The sequence below is a fragment of the Petaurus breviceps genome, unplaced genomic scaffold (genome assembly GCF_028583685.1).
Source record: "Petaurus breviceps papuanus isolate PSGF00001 unplaced genomic scaffold, PetGlider_PUasm1.0 40, whole genome shotgun sequence".
Classification (NCBI taxonomy): Eukaryota; Metazoa; Chordata; class Mammalia; order Diprotodontia; family Petauridae; genus Petaurus; species Petaurus breviceps.
In genome coordinates this window covers 8693482-8710254 of record NW_027186315.1, presented here as the reverse complement: position 1 = coordinate 8710254, position 16773 = coordinate 8693482, and the positions used below count along the sequence as shown (strand labels likewise).

At 36.7% G+C, this 16773-nt stretch overlaps 1 protein-coding gene and 1 pseudogene across 2 annotated transcripts in view; one reads left to right on the top strand and one right to left on the bottom strand.

Moving 5' to 3' along the window:
- LOC138170909 (cadherin-10) overlaps window positions 1-16773 on the bottom strand; it is a 313250-nt gene that overhangs the window by 109315 nt on the left and 187162 nt on the right. The gene's annotated exons all lie outside the window — the stretch shown is intronic.
- Window positions 8461-13783, top strand: LOC138170916 (adiponectin receptor protein 1 pseudogene; annotated as a pseudogene).

Here is a 16773-nt window from a genome sequence, read left to right as displayed (position 1 = left end):
ACCAGTATCAAAAATGTAAAGAGTGAATTTGCCACCAAAGGAAGATGAAATTAAAGCAATAATTAGTAGTTATTTTGCCCAACTGTATGTCAACAAATCTAACAATCTTAAGTGAAATGGATGAATATTTACAAAAATACAAATTATTCAGATTAACAGAAAAGGAAATGGAATATTTAGTTAAAGACATTGAACAAGCCAGCAAAGAATACCCTAATTAAAAATAAAATTACTTGGACCAGATGGATTCACAAGTGAATTCTACCAAACATTTAAAGAACAATTTATTCCATTACTATATAAATTATTTGGGAAAACAGGTGAAGAAGGAATCCTATGAAATTCCTTTTGTGACACAAAGATGGTTCAGTTACCTATCTAGAAAAAAAACTGAGAGCATAGGAATAAGAGGAATTTTCCTCAGAATGATAAATAATATCTATTTAAAATAACTAGCTAGAATGAGCATAAGCCAGAAGCTTTTCCAATAAGAGCAGGAATAAAGCTAGCATGCCCATTTTTCACCACTATCATTCAATATTGTACTAGACACATTTGATATTTCTATAAGAGAAGAAAAATAATTAAGGGAATTAGAATAGACAATGAAGAAACAAAACTATCACTCTTTGCAGATGATATGATTGCATACTTAGAGAATCCTGGAGAAGCAAGAATGTCAGGGGAATTAAGGAAAACAATACCTGTATAAAAATTACTCTAAACAAACTGTAGTGCTACAGAACCCACAAAGTGACAGAGAGAAAAAAAAAATCTCCCACTGAAGGCTGCCTGAGAGGCCAACCAGCAGGACCTCTTGTACAGGACTAGAAGCAGAGTGCAGTCCTGGTGGGCACAGACTTGTGGCACAAACTGGCAAGAACAGACTTTAGAAGAATGAATCACTGGCAACTGCAGAGGTTTCCAGACTTCACAACCCATAAACGACAAAGAAAAAAAAAGTCAGTTGGGGGAACTCTGTTAATGCTGGGTGACAGAAGAGCTTGATCTGGCCTCCTGCCCCAACATGGTAGAGGTGGTAATGGCTGCAACTGCTACCGCAGGCAACTGCTTCCAAAGCTCCAGGTCCACAAATCATGGGGGCACCAAGTGACTATACAGAGGGTAATCATAGGACTCTCTTCACTGGCACTGAGGAAGAATTCTCTTGCTTTGCCTTACTTGGATCTGGGTCACAGTCTTGGGTGGTGATAGCAGTTTCAGAAGCACTAGCATGCAGAGTTTGTTAAGACTGTGGAGAAGCAACCCTTCTCACAGTTCAGAAGCAGGTGCCCAAAAGAAGCTCTCAAAACAGCTGCACAAAACCCCAGAAATTTGGGACACAGCACTCTCCATTCTAGAAGCAGAGTTCTACTGTGGCAAAGAGCTCAAAAGCCAAGTAAATGGCTGACAAGATGAGCAAAGAGAAGAAGCGAAATCAGACTATGCAATCATTTTTTTTGGTGACAAACATGATCAAAACATAGAACCATAAGAAGACTACAAAGTCAAAACTCCTGCATCAAAAGCCACCAATTAAAATTAGACCTGGTCGCAGGCCATGGAGGAGCTTAAGAAGTATTCTGAAAATAATTAAAATAAGTGGAGGAAAAATTGGGAAGAGAAATGAGAATGATGCAAGGAAATCATGAAAAGAGAGTCAACAACCTGGCTGAAAAAAGTAACACCTTAAAAAATAGACTAACTCGAAAGGCAAAAGAGGCCCAAGAAGTCAATGAGGAAAAAAATGCCTTAAAAAGCATAATTGCCCAGATGGAAAAGGAATTTCAAAAACTCACTGAAGAGAATAATTCCTTTAAAATTAGAATGGAACAAATGGAAGATAATGACTTTATGAAAAATCAAGATACTATAAAACAAATTCAAACTAATGAAAAAATTGAAGGCAATGTGAAATATCTCATTGGAAAAACCACTGACCTGGAAAATAGATCCAGGAGAGATCATTTAAAAATTATTGGCCTACCTGAAAACCATGATCAAACAAAGACCCTAGAAATCATCCTTCAAGAAATTCTGAAGGAAAATTGCCCTGATAGTCTAGAACCAGAGGGTAAAATAGAAATTGAAAGAATTCGCCGATCACCTCTTGAAAAAGATCCCCAAAAGAAAACTCTTCAGACTAGTATAACCAAGTTCCAGAGTTCCCAGGTCAAGGAGAAAATATTATATGCAGTGAGGAACAAACAATTTGAGTATTGTGTAAACACAATCAGGATAACACAAGATGTAGCAGCTTTTACATTAAGGGATCAAAGGGCTTGGAATATAATTCTGGAGGTCAACGTAGCTAGGAGTAAAACCAAGAATCACCTTCCCAGAAAAATTGAGTATAATAATTCAGGAGAAAATATGGTCATTCAATGAAATAGAGGACTTTCAAGCATTCCTCATGAAAAAACCAGAGCTTAATGGAAAATTTGATTTTCAAATACAAGAAGCAAGAGAATTATGAAAAGGTAAACAGGAAGGAGAAATCATAAGGAACTTACTCAAGTTGAACAATTTATACATGGAAAGATGATATTTGTAACTAATGAGACTTTTCTCAGTATGAGAAGTTGAAAAGATTATATATATACATAAATTTTATATATAATATATATATATATATACAGAGAGAGAGAGAGAGAGAGAGAGAGAGAGAGAGAGAGAGAGAGAGAATGGCATGGATTATCTCAAATAAAAGAGAGAGGAGAAGGCTAGTATAATGGAGAAGAGCAGGAAGGTGAAAGGGAATGAGTCAACCATATTCCCATTGCATTTGGATTAAGGATGGAATAATATATACCCTCAATTTAGTATCTTACCCTATAGGAAAGTAGGGGGGAAGGGGATAAGAGGGAGGATGATAGAAGGGAGGGCAAATAGGGGAGACACTAGTTAAAAGCAAACATTTTTGAAAAGGGACAGGGTCAAAGGAGAAAATATAATAAATGGGGAGTGGGATAGGATGGAGGGAAATATAGTAAGTCTTTCACAACATAACTACTATGGAAATGTTTTGCATAACTACACATGTATTACATATATTGATTTGCTTGTCTTCCCAGTGAGGGGGAGGTGACAAGAGGAGAAGGGAGAGAATCTGGAACTTAAAGTTTTAAAAGCAAGTGTTAAAAATTGTGTATTTTTTTTAACATGGAACTGGGAAATAAGATATCCAGGCAACGGGGTATAGAAATCCATCTAGCCCTACAATAAAGTAAGGGAGACTGGGGCGCATTTAAGAGAGAGCAGATTGGGGAAAGATATATTCAGTAAATTTGCCACCTTGGGGTAGGGAGTAGGGGAAATATGGGAAGAAAATCTGTATCTCAAAGTCTTGTGGAAATGAATGTTGAAAACTAAAAATAAATTAAAAAAATTAAAAAACAAATGTGAATGAAGAAGAGCTAGTCGTACAAGACTTCTATATTATAAAGTGGTAATCATCAAAACTATCTAGTACTGACTGAGAAAAAGAGTGGTGAATTAGTAGAATGGAATGGGTATACTATACTGAATAGTAAATGACCTTACTAATCTAATAATTTGTAAACACAAAAGACTCCAGTTTTTGAAACAAGAACTTACTATTTGACAAAAACTTCTAGGAAAATTGGAAAACAACATGATAGAAACTAGATATAGAGCAACATCTTACAGTGTATACCTAGAAAAGATCAAAATGGGTACATAATTTAAACATAATTGGTGATACCTTAAAACAAATAAGGGGAGCAAGGGATAGTTTATGTGTCTCATCTATAAAGAAGGGAAGAATTCATGAGAAAAAAAGACATAATTACCAGAAGTAAAAAAGAAAAATTTTGATTATATTTAAGTAAAAAAGGTTTTGCACAAATAAACCAATACAAGCAAGATCAGAAGGAAAGAAGAAAGCTGAGAAACTTTTTTTTTGAGGAAGTAAGGGCCTCATTTCTCAAATATATAGAGAACTGAGTCAAATTTATAAGAATACAAAACATTTCCTAATTGATAATTGTCCAAAGGATTATGAACAGGTAGTTTTCAGATGAAGAAATCAAAAATATCTATAGTAAAAAAGAAAAAAAATACTCTAAATCAGTATTGATTAGAAACAATTTAAATTAAAGCAACACTGACATACCACCTCACACCTATCAGATTGATTAATATGACAGAAAAATTAAATAAAAATTGTTGAAGGAGATGTGGAAAAATGGGATAATAGTGCATTTATGGTGGAGATAGGAACTGATTCTACCATTATGGAGAACAATTTGGAACTACGCCCAAAGAGCGATAAAACTCTGCATACCCTTTAATCTAGCAAAACTACTACTAGGTTTGTATCCTAGAGGGATTAAAAGGGGTGGGAGGAGGGAAGGACCTATTTGTAGAAAAAAAATATATATATATGTATATAAAGCAGCTCTTTTTTTTTGTAGTGGTAAAGAATTGATAATCGATGGTATGCCCATCAAAATGGGAATTGTTATGGAATATTACTGTGCTATAAGAAATGATGAGCAGGAAGATTTCCAAAAAAAAACCTTGAAAGAGTTATATAAACTGATGCAAAATAAAGTGAGCAGAACAAGGATATCATTGCGCACAGTAATAATACTATTGTACAGTAATCACAGTTGATGACTTAGCTATTCTTAGTAATATGATGATTCAAGATAATTTCAAAGGAGTTATGATGAAAAATGCCATCAACCGCCAGAGTAAGAACAGATGGAGTCTGAATTCAGATCAAAGCATAATATTTTTCAATCTGTATTTTTTTCCTTTAGGTATGTATCTTCTTTCACAAAATGACTAATATGTTTTGCATGACTGAACTTGTAGAACCTACATCAAATTGCTTACTGTCCCAGGGTGGGGAAAGATTAGGGAGGCAGAGGGAAAATTTGGAACTCAAAATTAAAATAAAAACAAAGATCAAAAACTGTCTTTACATGTACAAGGAAAAAAATAAAGAAAATGAAAAAGTGGAAAAAAGAAAATATTTTATAGAGCTACAAACATAATAATAAAATCATTTGGAAAAGCAAAGTTAAGAATATTAAGGAAATCAATGACAAAAATATGGTAAGGAAGGCACCCTAGCAGTACCAGGTTTCAAACCATATAACAAAGTACTAATAATCAAGGCAATTTGGTACTGGCTAAGAAATAAAGTGGTCGGGGGCTACGTGGCACAGTGAATAGAGCACTGGCCATGGAATCAGGAGAACCTGAGTTCAAATCCTACCTCAGACACTTAACACAAAACCTAGCCATGTGACCTTGACCAAGTCACTTAACCCCAATTGTCCTCAAAAAAAAAAAAAGCCCAGAAAAAAAGAAATAAAGTGGTGGATCAGTGCATTAGATTAGGTACACAATACAGAGTAGTAAATGAACACAGTAACCTATTGTTTGATAAACGCAAAGATCCCAACTCTGGGAGAATAACTCACTTTTTGGAAAAAAATGCTAGGAAAATTAGAAAGCAGTTTTGCACAAAATAGGCATAGATCAACATATCAAACCATAATCCTACATAAGGTATATTAAAATATACAAATGATTTAGACCTAAAGGGTAATATGATAATTAAATTAGGGGAACTTGGAAAAAGTACTAAGTCCTTTAAATGTGTGTGTGTTTATAGCGGTTCTTTGTGGTAGGAAAAGAATGCTAATCTCAGGAATGTCTATTAATCGGTGAATGACTGAACAAACTCTGGTATATGATTGTAATGGAATACTATTGTATACAAGAAAAGAGGAGTAGGATGGTTTCAGAAGGAAAGAAAAAAGAACCTGAGCATATCTAACTAATGGAAAGTGAAGAGAGCGGAACCAGATTACACTGTATACAGCCACAGCATTATTGTAAGGGTGATCAATTGTGAAACGTTTAACAACTCTGAAGACAATGATCCAAGATAATTCCAAAGGATGCATGATGAAAAATACTATCCACCTCTAGTGAGTGAACTGATGGAATCTAAAAGCATATTGAAACATACTTTTAAAACTTTTTATAATTTTCTTTTTTATGTGTTTTCTTTTGAACATGGCTAAAATGGAAATGTTTTTCATGACATCACACATATAATTGATATGAATTGCATGCCTCTCTAGAGGGCGAAAGAGAGAGGAAGAAGAAAGATAATTTGAAACTCAAAATTTAAAAAAGTGAATGCAAAAACTTTTTCATATGTAATTGGAAATATTTAATGAGTAAATAAAATATATTTACCAAAATAAAGTGCTTAGAATGGTGCCTGACTCACAATAAGTGCTATATAAAATTAGCTATTGTTAATATTGTTGACATTAATTTTTTGTTAATAATAATTTCTGTGGAAATGAGCTACAATGGAAAAGGGGAATCCATGAGATATATCCTACAAAACTGTGAGAGAAAGTATCTTGAGGAGAGAACCTAGAATGGATACCTTGGAATTTTTGATAGCATGAAGAACACAGAGATAACAGAGTTACAAGATAATTATTGGAGTCATGAATCAGAAAAAAGAAGGTCTAGAGTAAGCAGAAAGAGAATATACATGATGAAAAGAGAGATTTTTGGAAAGAGGTAATAAATGAAATTAAAAAATTAAATAATAGGACTAACTTAAGTTAATAAAATGAAAGTAACTGAAGGGATAGAGTATTGCAGTTACAGCACAAGAGGAACCTTGAAACTTTCTTGCAAATTTTAAATAGATTTTTTTTTCTTCAGGATAAGAAGTGCATTTTCAGTTGTTCACAGAACTGATAGGGCAGGTAGGCGACACAGTGGATAGAGTGTGAGACCTTGAGTCAAGAAGGCTAGTCTTCCTTAGTTCAAATCTAGCCTCAGTCACTAAGTAGTTCTGCCACAAAGTAGTGACTCTTGGCAAGTCAATTAACTCTGCTTGCCTCGATTTTCTCATCTGTAAAATGACGTACAGAAGGAAATGGCAACAACTCCAATATCTTTGCCAAGAAAAACACAAGTGAGGTCACAAAGAGACAGACATCAACAAAAACAAAAAACAAAACAAAACAAAAATACAGAATTGATAAGATGCAATGGTATTCACTTTTGATTTCTGCACACATTATTTAGAATTCACACTTACACAATAACTAAAATGTTACTTTAAATTGCTGCTACCTTGGCTACAATTTTGAGGCCTTGAATTTTTGGAAAGCTGTGTGGAATGCTCTGCTGGTGTTTGTAGCTGACCTTTTTGATGGGGCTACTCTATCACCTGCAAACCCACCAAGCATGCCTTCTTCATTCTGATACAACTTACTAAGTATAGGATTGAAGATCTTCTCCAATTCTTTCTGCTGATGCTGAAATTATTGCTTATTAACAGTCTGGTTGTTGTTTTCCTTCATTTTCAAAGAGGATCAATAACTTCACAGGGTGCTATCTAGACTCCTGTGTGAATTGACTTTAAGTGAGGTGGAATTGCACAAAGTTGTCACCTTCACTGTCTTTCAAAGTCATTTAAGTGACTTAAATGACTTCTGCCAAGACAAAACTCAGGAAAAAGGGCAGTGGCCTGGGATTTAATATATGGCCTTGGCATCTTCATTGTCTAAGCAAACTCTAAGCAGTGCACATAGCTTTCTTCAGTTGCCTTTATGTCCATTGGAACAAATAGTTTTCATCTGCCCATTCCACCAGGGGAATATTTTAGCAGTCTGGTAAGAGCCAGTCAGTTGATTATTTGATTATATTTGTCAAGGATCTTTTTTTGTCTTTGATTCCAGTTTTACCTACACATTTCTCTTCCTTTATTGCAGCATTCATGTTGAAAGCATAATATTCAAGTGAATTCTTGGATTTGAGTGCCCACCAGAAATTATTCACCAAAGTCCCCTAAACCTGCTAGAAGGGGACCCCTACCAGGGTCCCTGGAAACCACCTAATAGGCCATAATAGTGAGGGAATGTTTCACATGTGTTGCTAAAAGCATACCCCAGATACAAGTCTGTTCTTGTGAGGTACCCAAGACTTTACTAGAAATGGTACCCCTGCTTGGAACCACATTTTGTTGATCAGCAACACCTACCCCTATAAAAATATGCCTGACAGAAGACTCATTGCTATCTTCTCTATTGGGGAGGCAGTCACGGCAGTTAATAAACACTCCTATCAATTGTAATTGGCACTGCTGTCTTGTTATTTCTCGGATGTCCACTACATTTTGAAGGTTCCACCGAGATAGCCTTTGGCTTTGTATTGACAACTGCACCAGGCTCCCTGGAGGGCTGGGAAGGCAGTCCACCTTTGGGGAAGCCACCAAGTGAAATTCCTCGGGCCCAGGCTTGTATTTGTTTTCCTGAGTGAACCAGGAACCTGAGTTCTTCCCAAATTCTTTCAATTTGGTCCATGAGAGTTTTTGTTTTGGTGAGTTCTCTTGTAAAAAGGTAAGAGGCTAGGCTGCATGCAGCAATAACGTCCTTACTGGCCTCCATGGGATGCTGTCAGAGTGCTTTGGTAATTTTTTTTCTTTCTATCCCTTTACTCTTTGTCTGGTTTGTGCTTTCTGTATACTAGGAGTCACTGTAGCCTTAGTTTTCATTGTACCTTTAATTCTTTGTTCTATTTGGGTCTTCTGTGTTTCTAATTGTTTATGTAACTTTAATTTTTATGGGACAACAGCCATCTATACTCCAGGGGAATGAAAGCCCCCTGTACTATTTTCTGAGGAACTTTAAGGAGTTCCAAAAAACCACAGAAGATTAATAATCTCTTAAGGAATGGCTGTTGGCAGAAAACCATTTCTCCCTCTACTCCTTGAACTCCTGCCAAAGTTCTCAAAGTAAAAAGACAAATGGACAGAGAGAGAATGGGAAATTTCTCCCCTAAAATCTATCTAAGGGAAAACGGGTCACTTCAATGATCAAAGAGAAGTAGGTTTCCAAGTTGCACTTTGAAATAAGACTAACACAACTCTTTCCTGGGTCACAGAAAGAGAACTGTGCAATATCATTGGGAATATAGATCCAGGTAATTGAATTCCTTCTGGTTATTATTTGGCACCAAGAAAAAAAATTTAGTTCTGTGTAACTACAAAAACTGAAGTTTAAGCTTACCAGCTTGGTTATTCAATTGTTCTGTTTCAAAGTTCAAAATTAAGACCATAATTGTTACTGGTAAATAGTTGTATTATCTATGTTGTATGAGAAAGTTTCTCTTAAAGTCTTGGAGTTGATCTGAAATTTTAAAGGGATGAACACCTAAGAAAAGTTTAGTTGAGCAAAAGGTCAAAAAGAAATCCACTAACATTCTCCTCCCCATAGTCCTACCTCTGGTGAGGCTAAACTGCGGTGCCTTCTCACTGTGATCCAATTCTGACCAGACCAGTGCCACAGTGACAAGTTACAACTGCTAAGATTCTCTTCCCTGTGGTCCAGTTCTTCTTAGCTGGGGCTACAGAGACCTCCCCTTTCATCCAGCTCTGATGGAGCTGAGGAGACAGTAAGAGGTTTGAACCACTAAGATATTTTTTTCCCTCTACTGTCCAGGCTATAACTGAGCTAGGGCTGCGGTAAAGTTAATTTGAGTTAACCTCCTCCAAAAAGAAGAAGGGGGGAAGGTACAAGTAGCTATGTCAGAGCTACATGGGCTTGTCTTCTGCCTACCTGAAAGGTTAACTTCCTGGAATAGAACATTTTTTTCTGAATGAAGTGGGAAAAGTTAGACAAGGGAAAATAAGCTTGTGAAACAAAGGTACAAACACAAGTTAATCATTATCCCATATACTAAGCCTGAGATACATCCGAGCTCCTAAATTAAAATTATATTCTTTCCACAGCCTAAATAGTTTAGTAAAAGGATACTTGACCTACCTCCCATCAGAAATAGTTTAAGATCCCCAGGTATTGGGAAGCCCATCCCTCTAAGTAAGCAGAGCCTGAAGTTTTTACTTCAAGTTTCCCAAACCCTCTCCTCAATGCTCCAGGCTAAAAATCTCCTGGCACTCCCTAGTTGAGCACTGCCCTTTTTTCTCCCAAACTGATCACCAAATCAGGGTCTGCTACAAAGCATTCATAGAGATGTATTTGATAGAGCATAAGCTGATTGAGTGTGATGAATTTGGAAAAATGGAGGGTTTTCCCCTGAAATATAGAGTTCACTCTGTACCATGAAGCCCCAACTTCAGTACCATCTAAGAGGTCTCTTCCTTGCTGCAAATAATCACTTTGCTTGTTCCAGTGCCAAGGAATTACAGAAGGTTGCTAAGGACTCCTGGAAACAATGGAGCAGGGAGAAAACAACCCAGAATATAGAATAAAAAGAGAAAAACAAGAGAAGTACAGCTAAGAGAAAGATGAAAGAGAGAAAATCAGCAAAGTGAGAAAAAGCTTGTCAGTGAGAAACAGTGTGTTCCAAACTCTGCACTGATTGGTTGTGTGACCTAAAATAAATCATTTAACCCCGAGTCTCAATTTATCTGTAAAGTGGGAGATGAGAAAAAGAGAGGAGAAAATGAGGTCAGAAGTCAACTAGCCTCTTTACTTGGTAAGATCAATCATTCTTATATGTAATTTGGAAATGCAATTAATGTCATCTTATATGTAATTTGGAAATGCAATTAATGTCCTCTCGCAGTTTATATTATTGTTGTATTTCTACATTCTATTGTTGTACATTGTAAAAATTGTATTTCTACATTCTATTGTTGTATATTGTAAAACCTGAGTGAGGAAAAAAAATTGTGTAAGACCAGTAGTGCTACTTTAAGCCTGATTTGTAATATGTATATCTGTTATTTAGAAAACACTTATAAGAATGTTAACTAAGCTATTTTGGGCTAATATTTTAATGCTAAAACCTAAAATTGTTAATTGATTACTGTATGAAAACTTGTCTGACTAGTTCTGTCCATTCTGAGCAGTCTCTCCTGCTTACAATTCATATAAATTTTCCTTATGTTGTAAAATTGTCAAATCCCCTGGTAACTATTTCCAGGCAAAGTAATTCAGCCTGAGAAGGGAATTTGTTTTAGTAAATGAACCTAACTTGCTAAGAAGTTGCAAAGATCAAAAAGGATTTCTATAAACTGGCTTTTATATTTTAGAAGGATGGTAAATGGAATTCCTTACATTACAAGATCTGATACACCTTTATTACTTATTGCAGCCCCATGAGAATAGAAATAATTATAACTGGCTCTGAGAGGTGATTGGTGAAGCTTGCTGTTTAAGGTAAAAAGCACTTGGGACCATGACTAAATTTTATTTTTAGTCTGAATTTGGGTATAGTTGTCTGCATTAAATCAGTGTCTGAGAGGAAATGCCACTAGCTACTCAGAGGAATGTGATCCTGTACTGTCAACAGGTGGAAGTCTATATTTGGTAAAAGGCCAAAGGGACAATCTTAGCCTCTGTCTGGCATGGGATCCCTCTTGGCTCAGTTTATCCAGGATGTTCCTTTGAAAAGGAATGTTTTCCACCTATTCCTGAGTTTAGCTATGAGACAGAACAGATGCTGCATGAGATGGAATATCTGTAACTGTACCTGAATTTACACAGATCCAAGGAGGTTTCTCCTGGCATATTTGGAATGTCACATGTCCCTGCTTTTTCCTTCTATAACAGGTCCCTATGCTCAGAGCAACTAATCAGTAAAAGATATGAGCTCTTTCATGTTACCTTATTGGAAAATCTAATAGGTATTATTAAATATAATAGGTATTATATTTAGGTAGCCTCAGACCTGAGCTTAACCTCTGACTACTTGTATGCAGAAACACCTTTTTGCTGGCAGCCCCCATTTTAGTCCCTATCCTAGTTGGCCTTGGTATGGTAGGATCGGCAGCAATGGGTACCACAGCCCTAGTGAAAGAGAGAAGTCCCCTGGACTCAGTTGAGTCCGAGTTTCAACTATGAACAAGAAAAGGAGGGAGTGAAGTGCCCACCAGAAATTATACACCAAAGCCCCTTAAACCTGCTAGAAGGGGACCCCTACCAGGGTCCCTGGAAACCACCTAATAGGCCATAATAGTGAGGGAACGTTTCACATGTGTTGCTAGAAATATACCCCAGATACAAGTCTGTTCTTCTGAGGTACCCAAGACTTTACTAGAAATGGAACCCCCCCCCCCCCTTGGAACAACATTTTGTTGATTAGCAACACCTACCCCTATAAAAATGTGCCTGACAGAAGACTCATTGCTGTCTTCCTTATTGGGGAGGCAGTCACCAGGGTTAACAAACACTCTTATCAATTGTAATTGGCACTGCTGTCTTGTTATTTCTTGGATGTCCACTACAGGAAGACACATTGTCTTTGTTTCTCTTCTTCAGGCTTTTATTTCCCAGCTTCCTTGACCATACACACAATATCTTCTTTACTCAAACAATATTTGGCATGGTGACCATAATTTCCTTGCTTCAATCTCAGGAACAACTCTGAGGTAAGGGGGAGGGAGGATTCCTGAAAGCTCAAACTTTCCAATCAGGTTATTATACTTTGTCATTGATCTCTCACCTTCATTGTGTGCCGTGGGAGGGTGGGGGGGCACATCTGATTGGTTGTTTCAGTAGGTTTGTGTCCATTTGGTAGGGATGATGATATTTTCTTTGATTAGAATTGTCATAACTCCATCAGTTTCAATACCAAAGGAAATAAGAGTGATATCCAAAAAGCCTGAACATTCCCAGATTTCTCTCCAGACAAGATGACAGTCTGGCCAGATGGATTCATCACTGGCAATAGTCTCATCTAGACTGATACTCTGGTTGAGTTCTACATAAGTTTCTGTATTTGGGAGACATGAGTGGATTCCACAGACCAAGATAATGTCATCAGTCTCTAATTGATATACTTTTGTGTCCCTTAGGCCCTTTCCCACATGGTCAGGCGTGGTCCATGGAAGAAGTCAACATTCAGATCTTCAAAATGGAAACAGATGGGGGCCGAGGAGCCAAAGCCTCCTCCACCACCACTGCCATGTTGCCTTGTCTCCTGCCTCTGCAGAGTGGAAGTGACGCAGCAGAAGCTCTTTAGTGCTCCTTCCAATTGGTGCCTGGGGTCCAGCGGGGCGGGGCGGGGCGGGGCAGGCGTTTCACTGAAACTGAGGCTGAGGCCAAGACTAGAGTTCTGCCTGCTTTAAGAGAGTCTTCCAGTTCCACAGGGAGACTGGCAATATTTGGGCCCATCTGCCTGGAGAAGATAATCTTTGCGATTTTTTTTTTCTGGACTCTGTGCTCTGCCTCAACTTTTCCTGACTGTTTCACATCATCTGTTGTCAGTGAGAAAAAGTCTCTAGGATGTTTTCCAAATTGGACTATTCGAGGATTGCTCTACTGATCACGGGGAGCTTTGTTCCCTGACTATTACTCTTCTACTTCTCTCTGCAGACACAGCTCATCTACCTCCCCATTGTCTGTGTCCTGGGCATCTCCGTCATCATTATGGCCCAGTGGAACTATTTTGTCACAGCCAAACACTAGCAAACAAGAGCCAGAGTGTTCCGGGGATTTGGTTGGAGTGGGGTTGTGCCCACAATGCACTTCACCATTGCAGAAAGCTTTGTCAAGGCCACAACAGTGGGCTGGATGGGTTGGTTCTTCCCTTTGTCTGTGATGTATATCACTGCAGCTGGTCTATATGCTGCCCAAACCCCTGAGTGCTTCTTTTCTGCAAATTTGATATATGGTTACAGTCACATCAGATTTTCCATGTCTTGGTGATGATGGCAGCCTTTGTCCACTTTTATTGCATTTCTAACCTTTAGGAATTCCATTATGGCCTTAAAGGTGGCTGCATTGATGACACCCTTCTCTGAATTCCCCCACCACAGGGATAGAGGAGCTTCTCAAGTAATTTTTAAAACCTTTATTTGCTTAAGCAAAAGGACTACTTGAGTTATCTGTTTATGGAAGAAACTTCTTAGTAAATTCTACACTAACGGAGCCTCAGCTCATTCTTGTACCCAGTGGCATGTCAACTCTCAATTTAAATATTAGGAACTGTAGGAGATAGCCTACTTTAGTCATTTCTCTCCTCAGAACAACAGCCAATTGCCTCACATGGACAGTGTTTTTTAAATCATGTTCAAATTCCCTTCCACCCTCCATTCTCCAGTCATTTTGGAAATAACCAAAGAATTGGGTCTCTTCAGAAATTCTGTTTCTGGAAGAAAATAGTCCCTCTTTCCTCCTTTGTAACCTGCTTTATAATCTATTCTTTTCATAGCACTCGTTTGAAAACCATCATAACTTTGTCCCAACTTTCCAGGGCCTTGATCTGCATATAGAGCATTAGGAACAAAGCCACCCATTTTTACCAAGCTGGCTAATCATGGATGTGTTTCCAGGCTTCATCTAACTTGTTTTGATTCTCCCACCACCACCATATCCTCCCAGCAAAATGATGTAAAATTAAAGTGAAATAAAATATTTAATAATTAATGCTAAGCTTTAAAAAATGGGAATGGGTGATAGAAGCATTGAAGCTGATACCATCATAGAAGGAGTCAAACTCAATACTGGCCTGGGTACTGGAAGAGAGGGTACTCCTTGCACATTCACAAGAGTTGTTCAGTTTACAGGCATCCCTCCTGTTCTCATTTATGTCCTTCTTATGCTTTTGCTTCAACTCAGCAAAGAAATGGTTGACCTTGTGATCATCAAAGTCTTTATCATACAAATGAGTATTTCTAACTGTGGACTTGACTTCAAATATGTCATCTTCAATGGTAAGAACAGATATCAAAAGTTCTACTTCAAAGATCAAAGATCAACACATTTTTCTTGACACCAAAGTTTTTGTCCCAGTCATAGGCAATATAGCAAGAGTTGTCTCATTGATCTTTCAGAGCACATTGAAACAAGGAAAGCTTCCAGAATTTTTTTTTTTGACTTAACATTGGGGAATCATTGAGATAGGTAAGTACATACAGCAGCATTTGTAAAAGACTTCCAAAAGAAAGCTTTGCCAATTTCTTTTATTTTGGTCAAAATTATAAAAGATACTTCTAGGTATGAACTTCTGCTTTCCTCCTTATGCCATTTGGACTTTAGGCCTGCCTGAAATTCATCGCGATGAAAACCCAATGTTTCTTGTCTAATTTTGCAACTGAATCACCAAAATATTTGGCATCAAAGATTGTACAAGTTGGGTTCATTTCAACTTAACTCTTTGCAGTGTCACCTGGTAAACATTCTGTATTGGGGAAGGCAGTGTAGCTGAAAGTAGTCTTATTTCTTTGGTCATTAACAAGGATCTTCACTTAATGTCAGAGGGACCATGGGTGGACACACTAATACATTATTGGTGGAGCTGTGATATAATACAATCATTTTGTAAATAAATTTGGAAATGTGTAAGTGAAGTGACAAAGATATCTAGAGACTCCATTACTGAGTTTGTAATTTAAGGAAGTAATTGATAACAAAAAAAAAATCCCATCTCTATATATTCCAAATAATTTGTAGCAACATTTTTGTCACAATTAAAAATTGCAATCAAAGTAGATTCCTCTCAATTAGGAAATGTTTAAACAAATTGTGGTACATGAATGTTATGATATATTATTGTGCTATAAGAAATGATATTATGAATATATAAAAGTATAGAAAGATCTTTGTGAACTAATTCAGTGTGAAGTAATAAGAAAAATATAACAATATACAAAATAAATATAAACATTTCATTGGAAAGAACAATGATACAAAATATCAATTATTTATATTTTTGTATCAAAAGTATATGTGACAAATCATACTTGATTTGTTACATATCAAAATGTCAAAAGTATATGTGACAAAATTATTAAGTTCAGAGAATCAAATAAATATGAGGAGACTCTCCCCAACCTATGTATGACTTCATGAATTTGGGAGGTCTACAGGTATTACACATAGTTTCCTACTTGAAAAAATTATTGATGAGTTGTATTGATTTTTTTTCTCTTTTTTGTCTCCCAAAATATTATATGTTATACAGGATGGATCTCTAGAGGAGAGAGGGATGGGTTGGGGGAAGGATAAATAGGATACTCTAGTGATTTAAAAAGGACAATATATCAATAAAATTTATTTAAAATATGCTAAAAAGAAAGAAAACTGTCAAACAAAATATTTTGTCTGACATTATGAGTGTTACCCCTATTTATTTGTTTTTTTTTTTTTAACATTAGCTGAAACATAATATATTTGGTTCCAGGTCCTTACTTTTACTTGTGTGTTTCTCTGCTTCACTTGTGTTTCTTGTAAACAAAATATAGTCAGATTCTGGTTTTTAACCCATTCTGCTATCTGTTTCTGCTTTATGGGTGAGTTCATCTCAGTCACATTCACAGTTATGATTTTCTAATGTGTGTTTCCCTCCATTCTAATATACCTTATTTCTCTATTTCTCTCTCTCTCTCTCTCTCTCTCTCTCTCTCTCTCTCTCTCTCTCTGATGTCCTAAAAAGTATGTTTTTTTTGTGACCAACACATCCCCCAATTCACACCCCCTCCTCTTTTATCTCCCTCTCCTCCTAATTCCTTTTAAGCAAGATAATTTTCTTTATTAATATGAGTGTGCATATTATTCCTTCTTTGAGTCAATTGTGAAAAGAGTAAGGTTCAAGCTTTACCCTTTACATTCCCATGTTCCTCTTCATGTAAAAGCTTGTTCTTTTGTACCACTTTTATGTCAGGCAATTTACCCCCATTCTACCTCTCCCTTCCCCTTTTTCAAGTGCACCCATCTTTCTCAAGGCTTATTTTTTAAAATCATCCACTCATAGTTAAGTCACACCTGTGCCCTTTGTTTATGTACGCTTCTT